This window comes from Argopecten irradians, chromosome 2 (assembly GCF_041381155.1).
Source record: "Argopecten irradians isolate NY chromosome 2, Ai_NY, whole genome shotgun sequence".
In the NCBI taxonomy this organism is placed as follows: domain Eukaryota; kingdom Metazoa; phylum Mollusca; class Bivalvia; order Pectinida; family Pectinidae; genus Argopecten; species Argopecten irradians.
Window position 1 is genome coordinate 14,006,907 of NC_091135.1, and position 13,451 is coordinate 14,020,357.

At 36.9% G+C, this 13,451-nt stretch overlaps 1 protein-coding gene across 4 annotated transcripts in view; it reads left to right on the top strand.

Annotated features, from left to right (window-relative positions):
- The window catches only part of LOC138314546 (5'-AMP-activated protein kinase subunit gamma-1-like), a 274,001-nt gene that overhangs the window by 119,288 nt on the left and 141,262 nt on the right, over positions 1-13,451 (top strand). The window contains exon 1 of one of the 4 annotated variants that reach the window (XM_069254934.1): positions 5,488-5,681. The exons of the other annotated variants lie outside the window; for them this stretch is intronic. The gene's annotated coding sequence lies outside the window, so the exon portion shown is untranslated. Of the gene's footprint in view, positions 1-5,487; positions 5,682-13,451 lie in introns of those variants that run through there. 4 annotated transcript variants of the gene reach the window in all.

Below are 13,451 nucleotides of genomic sequence, written 5' to 3' on the forward strand. Positions count from 1 at the left end.
GTAATACCTGTCATTAGTAAAGAATTGAACATATGTACATTATTTATCCTTTTGCAAGCCAAAGCTTATAAATTGCTTTTCGTGGAAATATTCATTATTATAACTAGCTGTTTCTTTATCCTTGCTACATTGGTTGTTGATGTAACTTCGAACTTTGCTATTGGTGTATCATTGGTACCTTGGCTATTGTTGTATTCTTGGTACATTGGCTATTGTTGTATCCTTGGTACATTGGCTGTTAGTGTTCCTTGTTACATTGGCTGTTGCTGTATCCTTGGTACGTTGGCTATTGTTGTATCCTTGGTACATTGGCTGTTAGTGTATCCTTGGTACCTTAGCTGTTGCTGTATCCTTGGTACCTTGGCTGTTGTTGTATCCTTGGTACCTTGGCTGTTATTGTATGCTTGGTACCTTAGCTGTTGGTGTATCCTTGGTACCTTGGCTGTTGTTGTATCCTTGGTACCTTGGCTGTTGTTGTATCCTTGGTACCTTGGCTGTTGTTGTATCCTTGGCACCTTGGCTGTTGGTGTATCCTTGGTACCTTGGCTGTTGGTGTATCCTTGGTACCTTGGCTATTGTTGTATCCTTGGTACCTTGGCTGTTGTTGTATCCTTGGTACCTTGGCTGTTATTGTATCCTTGGTACCTTAGCTATTGTTGTATCCTTGGTACCTTGGCTGTTGTTGTATTCTTGGTACCTTGGCTATTGTTGTATCCTTGGCACCTTGGCTATTGTTGTATCCTTTGTACATTGGCTATTGTTGTATCCTTGGTACTTTGGCTGGTAGTGTATCCTTGGTACATTGGCTATTGTTGTATCCTTGGTACATTGGCTATTGTTGTATCCTTGGTACATTGGCTGTTGTTGTATCCTTGGTACCTTAGCTATTGTTGTATCCTTGGTACCTTGGCTGTTGTTGTATCCTTGGTACGTTGGCTATTGTTGTATCCTTGGTACATTGGCTGTTAGTGTATCCTTGGTACCTTGGCTATTGTTGTATCCTTGGTACATTGGCTGTTGCTGTATCCTTGGTACATTGGCTATTGTTGTATCCTTGGTACATTGGCTGTTGTGTATCCTTGTACATTGGCTGTTGCTGTATCCTTGGTACCTTGGCTGTTATTGTATCCTTGGTACCTTGGCTATTGTTTGTATCCTTGGTACATTGGCTATTGTTGTATCCTTGGTACATTGGCTGTTTGTTGTATCCTTGTTACATTGGCTGTTGTGTATCCTTGGTACATTGTGTGGTGCTGTTTGTATCCTTGTTACATTGGCTTGTTGTATCCTTGGTACATTGGCTTTTGTTGTATCCTTGGTACCTTGGCTGTTGTTGTATGCTTGGTACCTTGGCTGTTGGTGTATCCTTGGTACCTTGGCTGTTGTTGTATCCTTGGTACATTGGCTGTTAGTGTATCCTTGTTACATTGGCTGTTGCTGTATCCTTGGTACCTTGGCTGTTATTGTATCCTTGGCACCTTGGCTATTGTTGTATCCTTGGTACATTGGCTATTGTTGTATCCTTGGTACATTGGCTGTTAGTGTATCCTTGTTACATTGGCTATTGTTGTATCCTTGGTACATTGGCTGTTAGTGTATCCTTGGTACATTGGCTATTGTTTTATCCTTGGTACCCTGGCTATTGTTGTATCCTTGGTACGTTGGCTATTGTTGTATCCTTGGTACATTGGCTGTTAGTGTATCCTTGGTACCTTAGCTATTGTTGTGTCCTTGGTACCTTAGCTGTTGTTGTATTCTTGGTACCTTGGCTGTTATTGTATCCTTGGCACCTTGGCTATTGTTGTATCCTTTGTACATTGGCTATTGTTGTATCCTTGGTACTTTGGCTGGTAGTGTATCCTTGGTACATTGGCTATTGTTGTATTCTTGGTACATTGGCTTTTGTTGTATCCTTGGTACCTTGGCTGTTGTTGTTGTATTCTTTGTACATTGGCTATTGTTGTATCCTTGGTACCTTAGCTGTTGTTGTATCCTTAGTACATTGGCTATTGTTGTTATTCTTTGTACATTGGCTTTTGTTGTATCCTTGGTACCTTGGCTGTTGTTGTATCCTTGTTACCTTGGCTGTTGTTGTATCCTTGGTACTTGGCTTTGTTGTATCCTTGGTACCTTGGCTGTTGTTGTATCCTTGGTACCTTGGCTGTTGTTGTATCCTTGGTACCTTGGCTGTTGTTGTATCCTTGGTACCTTGGCTGTTGGTGTATCCTTGGTACCTTGGCTGTTGTTGTATCCTTGGTACCTTGGCTGTTGGTGTATCCTTGGTACCTTGGCTGTTGGTGTATCCTTGGTACCTTTACTGTTGGTGTATCCTTGGTACCTTGGCTGTTGGTGTATCCTTGGTACCTTAGCTGTTGTTGTATTCTTGGTACCTTGGCTGTTGTTGTATCCTTGGTACATTGGCTGTTAGTGTATCCTTGGTACCTTGGCTGTTGTTGTATCCTTGGTACATTGGCTGTTGGTGTATCCTTGGTACATTGGCTGTTGTTGTATCCTTGGTACATTGGCTGTTGTGTATCCTTGGTACATTGGCTGTTGTTGTATCCTTGGTACGTTTGCTATTGTTGTGTATTCTTGGTACATTGGCTGTTGTTGTATTCTTGGTACCTTGGCTGTTGGTGTATCCTTGGTACCTTAGCTGTTGTTGTATCCTTGGTACCTTGGCTGTTGGTGTATCCTTGGTACCTTTACTGTTGGTGTATCCTTGGTACCTTGGCTGTTGGTGTATCCTTGGTACCTTGGCTGTTGTTGTATCCTTGGTACCTTGGCTGTTGGTGTATCCTTGGTACCTTGGCTGTTGTTGTATCCTTGGCACCTTTACTGTTGGTGTATCCTTGGTACCTTGGTTGTTGGTATATCCTTGCTGTTGATGCATCAGCCTGTTGCCTATCTTAGGTATCTATCCTTACCCTATGACCATTGTTGTTTGGTGTTTCTTTGCCATCTGTCCTTATATGAACCAGATTGTTGACACCAAGACATCTGTACTCATATGACCTTCACTGTTGTTGGTGTCTCCTTGACATTTGTCCTCATATGACCTTGATTGTTGCTGTCTCTTTGACCTTATATGACCCTGACTTTTATGCTGCATCAATGAGATAAAGACAAAGTAATGTATTGGTCTGAAATGAAATACTACTGTCTATTTGAGTCCGATGTTATGTGCTATTTAAATTTTTCCTGTGCCTGTTTTAGGGTAAATATGGTGTATGTCTTGTGATCAAACTTCTTATTATACAGTATGCATGTTTCATCTGATCTAGTTACTACAGCAGCCAATGTAGCAATATCAAATTACTTAATTGTATTATGGCTGCACTCTGGTGCTTATATTCCATGCAGCCTCTGTGCAGATGAATAAGTCGAACAGCGGACAGTGGACTTATGCTACTCTCCTGGTATAGATTGGTCTTATTATAGAGTTATTTGTTAAATATGTATATAGTGATTGAATTGAGCTATATTGTTATTACTGCATTTTGACTCTTCATATAAACACTCATATTGAATTTATACAGCCATTTCTGATACGATATGGTGCAGAGACTGGCAGAAATAACAGGTTGGTGTCTTGAGATGGATGCAAAAAGAATGAATTGAGAGCACAATATATTGATATGCGAATGGATGTTACACACCTGCTGTTGTTACATGCTATATAAAACTGGAGAGATGTGGGCAAACTGGTTTGACCTTCAAACAGTTAAGTGTTGTTCATGCATACAGTACAGGTACGTGTGACCTTAAACAGCTGTTACAAACTCAGCTCTTCTCAATAAATGTACTGCAGGTATCACTGTACAGTATAATTTTGTGAAATGCTAGAAGACTAAAATCAATTTGGTAGTATCCAAAACTACTTCAAAGAAAACATGTCCTTCCTAATCATTTGAGTAAAACACATTTTGTAATCAATGGATTGCCTTGGAGAAAGGGCGTTTAAAATTATACCTGCTGCCCGCATTGCATAATCATGAAAGGCGACTAAATTTAGGATCATATCTTCTCTCCTCTTCCAACCAGACTTTCTTTTTTGACAATACCTTTTTTTTGGCGTTCAGCAGAGCTTGTTGTCTGAGGGAAGTTCTGGGTTCTGTCCCCTGGTTGATCTTAGGAGATACAACATTGTCTATAAAAAGTGGTAGTTTCTGCTTCATGTCTGAAGGTGGCTAAGAGGCTGAATATTTCTAAAATAAGAGACAGTCATATTGATTAAGTTCAGTTTGATAACTACTTAAAGGTTGAAATGGCAGGTCCATGAAGCCTTTTATAGTAGAATCTGTGTTGAAACTTGACATATTGGTTCTAGTTTTAACTCAGGTACGGTTGCTTCCTGTACAAAACCGATTGTGTGATAGAAATTGTATACCAGTGTTTACCATGTATACCAGTGTTTGCTGTACAGGGGAAGGGACCTTGCTCATTGTCACCTCTAACAATAAAGAACTCTTGGTACTTTGCTATTTATTATTCACGTGTCAAACGAACTCCATGTAACAATGTCTGACCAACAGATCTGGACCATAGATCTTGTAATTGTACAAATATCTGCTCTAATGACGACTGATATTATCTGTTCGTTTATGCAATATGATAGAAACAATATACCTTCAAGGCATAGTTCAAAAAGGTATCCGATGCCATTTAGCATGCGTCAATCCTGATGTTTTTCATGCAGGGCGGCCATAGCTCAGACTTTATAACATTTTGTTTCGTTTAATTGTGTTTCTTGAAGGTGACAAACGAACTGGTCTCTGCTGATATGTGAGTACAGCCATCAGATACTTAAAAAAAAGAGAGATACCTTCATCAATACATCTCTGCGGTTGTACAGTTAGAAATAACTTTCATAGATATTTGTAAACTTTTGAGTAATCTATGTTGCTATTTGGCATGAAATATATATATCAGAATTCTAGAAAAAAAAATCTTTAACTTTGATCTGCTAAAAAATTTTCTTTTAGCCCAATGGTAATGGAAAAAAGTTATATAGATTCTGTGATTTATCTTGTAATGATTTTTTCTCTCAAAAGTCATGACATATTTATCATACAAAAACCCATGGCATATGTTATAGTTTTATGATTTTATCTGTTTATTTTCAAAAACACTTATTCTTATTCAATGTACATTTAGGAGATTGTCCTTGACTCTCAATGAAGTAGGCCTCTGTCACGTATTGTATAGAATATTGACTAGTTTATGGTGCAAATAAAACTCATTTGAAAAAGTTTAAAACGTACCAGAGTTCTGCAATGATACAGTTTCACTGATAATAAAACTTTAATGATCCAATAAATATGTATGTGTGTATGATGACATCTGTCACCGAGTGCTATCGACTGCTTATATAACTGGGGTGTATCTACTAAACTGTCCTACTGAGAAGGAACAGGGAACTAATTGAGGAACACCCGGACTTTTAAAACACAAGATCAGGACATACTGCACAGTTTCCACTGATAGGAATCTCTGTGTGTACATGTACTAACATCAGTAGTACTGTGTATGAGATATCAATGAAGAGCTAACCAGTGGAGCAGAGCTTTGTTTGGTCTGGCCCTGAGAACTGGGTCATGTGTCCTTTGTGACTTCCATGTGCTCACACACAGCAGTTAGTAGTGTCTGCAGGGAACTATAGCCGGCTTCTGTACCACATGGTAAGTAGATACCTTATACCATCTACTGTTTTACTGTCCCAATGGTCATCCTAGGACCCTGTGTGGCAATGTCATTGTTGTGTGGTGATGTTACAGTGAGTAAACTTCAGTAAACTTCTGAGCATGTTACAGTGAGTCTGTGAAAGCTTTGTGTGTTGTGATCAAGTATGGTCCTACTGTTCTGTGCTATTTTGGTTTCGTTTTCAAATACAAGTTTTAAGTAAAGCAATTTCTATTTGGAATTTAAGCTTGTTATATTGAAAAAGAAAATTATTACATTCCTGGGCCAAAAGCACAAGGAAAATATCAACAGACATTGTTTATTTAGATTGTTTCTGTTTGTTTCTCTAGTTATGATTGATCAGATTTCACAGTTCAGAACTACTGTGTATATAGTCTTTACCATTAGTGAGAAATGTTGTATTCTACTATACATCAGGGTATAATTACAGTCTTTACTCTGGCTATGGATTGTTGACTTTGAAATTGTGAATTTAAAACCCCTAGTGGTTATGTAATATATGTGACATAGTGTTATGTGCAGGCTGTGCTGATGGCATGAGGTCTTTGTTAGAGAGATTTTAGGAGGGAAAGTCTTGTCACATGTGGGTGATTTTGTGTGTGAGAGATTGATCATACATGCATGTGTTGCAGGAATGGATTGTGGTCTGACTATGGGAGATGAGAGAAGAGATGGTGGGGGTGGGGATGGATGGGGGGGGGGGGGGGGGAGGTGGGCATGACAGGGTATAAGGATAATGGATGTTATCACTATATCATTGGATGAGAGTAACATTTCAAATATTTCATATTTAATACAGCGTGAATGGCTAGTGTATGATTTGAATGCAAAATGTTAATCACATGTATTCAGAAAACTAAATGACTTTTAGCAGGATGTAGTGTGTATGCAAGTTAGTTGAATATATCAGATTTATGAGTGTGTCTGAAACGGATATATTATGGCAATGATTTCGTGTGTAGGTACAAAGAAAACACATTAAGAAATTTTTGCCTATAATTTGGCTCTTTTGGGCTGGAATATTCCATAGATTACTGAAGTACCATTCACAAAAAGTATCTCAGATATTGAAAATTTAGTATTTAAAGGTTTTGGTTGCTATTTGGTAAATATCTTTTTTTTTTTAAAGAACCATGCATTACTTAATTAATTTGAATAAAAAAATCATACTAATAAATGGAGGATATGATTTAGTAAAAGGCTAAGTAACTTTAGTGGGTAGGAGACATAGTATAGGAATCAGACTTTCATTGCTGTAGAGATGGTCACCATTGTCTGACCACTGCATGGTAATTTACCTAGTGCATGTGGTATTGCTGTAGAGATGGTCACCAATGTCTGACCACTGGACATTTCCCTACTGCATGTGGTATTGCTGTAGAGATGGTCACCAATGTCTGACCACTGGACATTTCCCTAGTGTATGTGGTATTACTAAGTAAGATGGTCACCATTGTCTGACCACTGCATGGTAATTTACCTAGTGCATGTGGTATTGCTGTAGAGATGGTCACCAATGTCTGACCACTGGACATTTCCCTACTGCATGTGGTATTGCTGTAGAGATGGTCACCAATGTCTGACCACTGGACATTTCCCTACTGCATGTGGTATTGCTGTAGAGATGGTCACCAATGTCTGACCACTGGACATTTCCCTAGTGTATGTGGTATTACTAAGTAAGACCAAATTGTCTTCAGTTGGCTCCATCTGTACAAAATTAATTAAACTGTTCCTTGATTGACAGCCAAACTGTCACCAGTACCATAGGAAATTAAACTCATGTCAAATTACATGTCCTAAATAGATTTGAATTAGATAAACTACTGCTAGGCAGCTGCTGTGTCACCATAATGTCCAACATTATTCCTCAGGAATTACCTAAGCTCTATCTGTTGGAATTGAATTAAACGCTTCTGGAGCTGGTTTGAAAGTTATAGTCGTCATTTGGATCCACTTGGTCCTGCTGAGTCTCAAGATCTCATTAACCAAGGATGACATTTTATTGGAAGGGTATTATAGCATCCATTATAGGGGTTGTGATGGGGGTGTACTCAGTGAGGGTTTCAAGGTCAAGGTGGCATTACATAGACTTTCAAGGGGAAACTAACATAATATACATCTCTAATGTTTGATTATTAGCTGTCATGGAAACGATTAACCAATTATCAGATCTGAAATGAGCATGCAATGATACTACAAATGACTGAAGCATTGAATCAGAAGGTCCTGCATTTAAACAATTGTCTTTTGCTTTTGTCCGTTAAAAATGCTGAGTGACCCTGAATGTTTGCCATGGAAATTAACTGTATTATTGCCCTCCAGATCTGAACAACAACAACAGTAGCAAAAGCAACATAAAACATGGTCAACACTGTACTAAATTACTAATAGAATGTTTTAAGTAAGGTGTTACCATATATAGGATGGACCATAGTCAGAAAGTGTGGTGACAGAATTATTTCTCAGTGAGGTCAGTAAATCTTTGGTCATCTCAAGGTTAGGAGTATTCCAACTTAACCCCTCCTATGGTAGAGCTGCTTGTGTGGTGTTTTTCTGACAGTGTTCAAATGAGAACAGCTATATTTGTACTGTTCAACCTCAGATGCTGCTGACAGGAAGCTTAATATTACTTTTCACTTACAGCTAATTACAGATATTAATATTATAATGTACTAGTTGTAGAGAAATCAGGAAAATATTGTTAGAAGGTATGGAGATAATCATGATTTTTTTTTGTCAGATGCTGCTGACAGGAAGCTTAATATTACTTTTCACTTACAGCTAATTACAGATATTAATATCATAATATACTAGTTGTAGAGAAATCAGCAAAATATTATTAGAAAGTATGGAGATCATCATGATTTTATTGTCAGAAAGCAAGTGCTTTAATTGGTTTCATTAATACCAGAGATAACTATAGACAGGCTATCCTCATAATATTGGATTTGCAGCCATTAAATTAATGTCATATTAACAGCCAGGGTACATGCCAGGTATAGAAGATGAAGGAAAGCTAGAGTACCCACAGATAAACTACCGACCATTGGTCAGTACAAACTGCACCAAACTTACGGTAAGGTGATTTGATAGGCCAAGGAATGTTTGTAACCACAACAACTTAGACCTTGGCATTTCTCTATTACCTTAAGAATCATAAAAGCCTTAAATATCAAAACAATTTCAACTTCAATCAGAAGTTCCTTTAGTTTGGCAAAGCAAAATTTTCTTTGAAAAATAAAAAAAAAATTTGATGAGATTCCACAGGTGTCTGTCAATTAACGGCCTTGGTACACTGCAATAAACTGATGCAAAATTGCATGATGTCAGAATAAAAAAAAGAAAACTCATGAAAAAAAAACCACATGAAAATTTCAGTGTTAGAAAGTGCACAGTGAGCATAGGAGAATGTGTTAGGTTCAAATCTCCTTACAAATTCTACTACACGAACTTGTTGTTACGTACATAGATAAGTTTTGGCCTGTGAACAACGCAGTAGCGTAATTTTTTATCAGGAGTAAGATAAACTCTGTCTGGAGTAGTGTGGGCTACTGGCACCATGTGATGGACTTCTGAATAGATAGCTGTTCAACTGTTTAGGTCTCTGATCACTACATCCGACAGGGAATTAAACGGAAATATTACATAAAAAAAATATTTATCTTATTGAAGTAAATATTGACATTTAAAATGAATGATAAAAAAAACTTTTAACGCCCAAAACACAGTGTAAAAAGAGATTGGTCAAATAGTTAATCATGGTGAAAACTGAATAACAAATATAAAAATGTGAACAAAAATCTAGCCTTTTAAATAATGAAGATTATATCCCTGTAACATGTACTACACGTACATGAACATGTAATGGTGCTGTCTGCCTGGATATTGGATAGTTACATAGTTTTGACGTTGGGTTACAAGAAAGACTCTGGAGAATTTGTTCTTCTGTTTGCTTACCAAATGGTTTTGGCATGTGACAATACATCCAGTAGAGGTATGTTATGTAATCCTAAGGTTATCAGTTTGTTTGACAAGTCTGAGATTCACTCTAAGGACAAGAATTTGATAGGCGTTCCTCAAGGGAAACGCTGGCTATATGGCTTTTCCAGTACTGCACACAAATAACTAGCTGAGTGTGTAATAGTTGGCCAAGTTGTATGCTTTTCTTGACATCGCGTTTGGAATCAATGATATTTTTTGTTAGCTAGACCATTCCAGAGCTGACAAAGAGACAACAAGTCTATGGATTTGATTCAAATTCTGTTCATAGATATATATTTTGTTCAAATCTTCTTGCCTGAAGTTGTGTTGCAGAACCAGACTTTTCATCTAGCTGTAATTGAAGTATGGTGTAATGATATCTGAGCTTTTTGACGACAGTTTTCGTAGAATTCCTAAATTTCTACAAAAAGACTAATGAGATCTTTTTTCAAATGGAATTGCAATGATATAGTTGATGATAAAACACCATTTCGTTGTGCCTAGAGAAATTTAATAATCTTGCTGCATTAATTTAACTGTATGTGTGCTCACATCTAATAGGAAAAACAATTCAAATCCTGTGACTAATAAATATGTGCTGATTATCACATACATTGAATAATTACAAGCTAGCTGGAAGGATCACCAACCATAAGATTTGATACACATTCCAAGAAGTTCAGGTATATTTACTCTCATATCTGGACAGCACCTCCGGCTATTGTCAAGATGATATCAGGAAATCTACTGGACAGTAATCATAGGTCATACATATAGAACAATACTTAGTCAGTTATATAGTCAACTGGTGATTGGATATCTGGTAAAGGGTGAGTATACACTAAATTACATAAGTAAATAGACAAAGGTTTAGTAAAAATAAAACTTTAAATTTGTTACTTGATTTTCACCCTTGATTTAGAATCTATCTCTAATTTCTGTAAAATAGAACTTTACATTTGATCCTTGATTATCTCCCCTTGATTTAGAATATAACATTAATTATTAATTAATATAGACCTTTACATTTGATGCTTGATTATCTCCCCTTCATATAGAAACTATCTTTAATTTCTGTAATATGAAACTTTATATTTAATGCTAGATTATCTCCCCTTATTTGAACTTAAAATTCATGACTTTTCAGTACAAGCTGAATAATGTTAGGCATTAGTATTATATACAGAAAATCTATTTATAAAACTCTTGTAATTAGAAGTTTATGACACCTAGAGCAGCTGGGTAAGGTTTCTTCTGGGGTGAGCTCAGGTCACAAAAGTAAGTATTAGGTGTGAATATAGGTACTGGTTTAGGGTTTTTATGGGGATGTACAACATCTGATTCCTGTGTATTATAGCTAATGTGGTGTAGTTAAATATCTTGTGTCAAGCTTGTTAACCACAAAATCAATTTTTTCAGTTCTGTGAAAAGAAAACACAAACAGAATTTAAAAGAAAGGGAAGAATGGTTTTGAAGGGGAAATATAAAAACTTGATCATATTAAAACGATCCTTCTTTCAATATCATTCTGGAATTTCTTGAAGTTAATTAGCTACTTAAGATAGCAAAGCTTTGTGGACACATAGATGTTTCCTCCATAAATCAAACAAAGAGATTGAAAACCTCTTCAGTGTTGTTGTGATATAGAGTTGAGATTCTCCACTGTTAGCTATCATACTACACAGGAATTAGGGGTCAAAATGTTGTAGAAAGTACAGCAAAAGTAAACTAAACATAGGATTTACTTCCTGTGACTGCTTTGTGTACAAATTATAGGGCCAAGGCAGAGATACTAGTTCTCTATAGTTTGAAGCAAGGAATGAAGAATATTGGAAATTGGGTCAGTATCCAGAAAATGTTTTTAAGTATGATTGGTGTCCTAAGATATGATAAATAACATGTTGATAGCTGTGAGGTGAGAAAGCGTTATGAGGAAGAGATATGATGATTTGTGATTCTAACGAGGCCATGCAGTAGATATATATTGGCATTATATTTGTATTGTACGGAAGAGAGTTGAATGTCATTTATTCATTCATTTGAGAAGATGTGTTAGATTTTATATTACAGTCAAACCTGTCTATAAAGACCACACCCAAGGGACAATGGAAAAACGGTCCCTATAGCCAAGTGGTCTTTATATATATTTTATACATGTCAACTTGTACATATACATATTATTAGTGGCCATTTAGATAAGCAGGTGGCAAGTTTATACATAGGTGGTTACTAGGCAGGTTTCATTGCAGTTGGATTGCAAATAGAATAAAAAGACATTAAGAACCTAATTGTATTGTTAATTGACGTTTTAGGAAGGACTATTTCGTTCCATCTAACATCACCTTCCTCTCTGTAAGTCTATGTAGATGTATGGTTGTAATATGTATAGGCTATTAGCTTCCCTTTTATACACTATGTCCTAAAGCAAATGGTGGGGCCGCGGTGGCCGAGTGGTTAAGATGTCCCGACATATTACCACAAGCCCTCCACCTCTGGGATGCGGGTTCGAATCCCATGTGGGGCAGTTGCCAGGTACTGACCGCTGACCGGTGGTTTTTCTCCGGGTACTCCGGCTTTCCTCCACCAACAAACCTGGCATGTCCTTACATGACCCTGGCTGTTAATAGGACGTAAAACTAAACAAACAAATAAAGCAAATGGCAGAAAACTTTTAAGATTTGTGATTGCTGAAGTTCTAGAGGAATCAATGTAAGCTATAAGCTTTGATTTATATAAGTGGAATGCCCCAACATGGAGTAGAATTTCGAGTCAATAATCAATTAAAAATCAGAGATGCTTCACTGCTTTAAGGATTCTCGTATATGCCACTGGAGCAGATGTCCAGTAGAGTTTGGAATCTTGACCAGTGGTCATTTTGAGATTGATCAGATCTTGGGGAATCACTCACATTTATTGGACTGAATCTGATCTGTATTGGTGTGGTGCTAGGTACTGAATTACATCCGGGCTATGTAATTATCAGAAGTTGTCTAGGGATGGACACTGATAAGGACCTGCATATAGATTACCTAAAAAGAGGTGGGGGTAGGAGAAGTAGATACTATCTCATCTCATCAATGGGTGGATTGAGAGAAAGATAGATGGATGAAGAGATGAAATAGAGAACGAAAGATAGATAAAGAAGATACAATAACCTGAAGAAACTATCAATGATGCAATTGGGTTCTATCATTGATGATTGAGGGAAAGATAGCAAAAGGGAAAGAAACAGAATGGAAAGAGATAGAGGGAAAGTATCTCACGGCCTTTAAAAGTATAGGGTAAGATAAAATGAAGGTGAATTTTAGATGAAGGTATAGAAAAGTGAAAGATGGAAAGGAAGTAAAAGATGGAGAAAGAAACCAAAGTAAAAGAGAACAGTAGATTCACAAGATTAGGACTTACTTGAATAGGGGAAATTAGAATGAATGTTAAAAAAAAGAAGAAAAGAAATGATGAAACATTAGGTTGGAAGATTGAAAAACGTAAGATGGAGAAAGTGAGAGATTGTACAAGAAAAAGAAGAAAATAGGGAAGAAGAATGAAAAAAAGAGAAATGGAGAAAAGTTTGGGAAAAGAAAGAGTGGGAAAAGAAAAAGTGATCATTGATGATTGATTTTAGAATGTTACAGAAAAGGAATAATGAATAAGAGGTATGGAAAAGGATAAAAATTTAAGTACAATATGATAATAAGAGGATGAAAAAGGAAGAAGGAATTTCTTCTGAAAGTGTAAGGGTCAGTTAGAATTAAAGCTATTGTGAA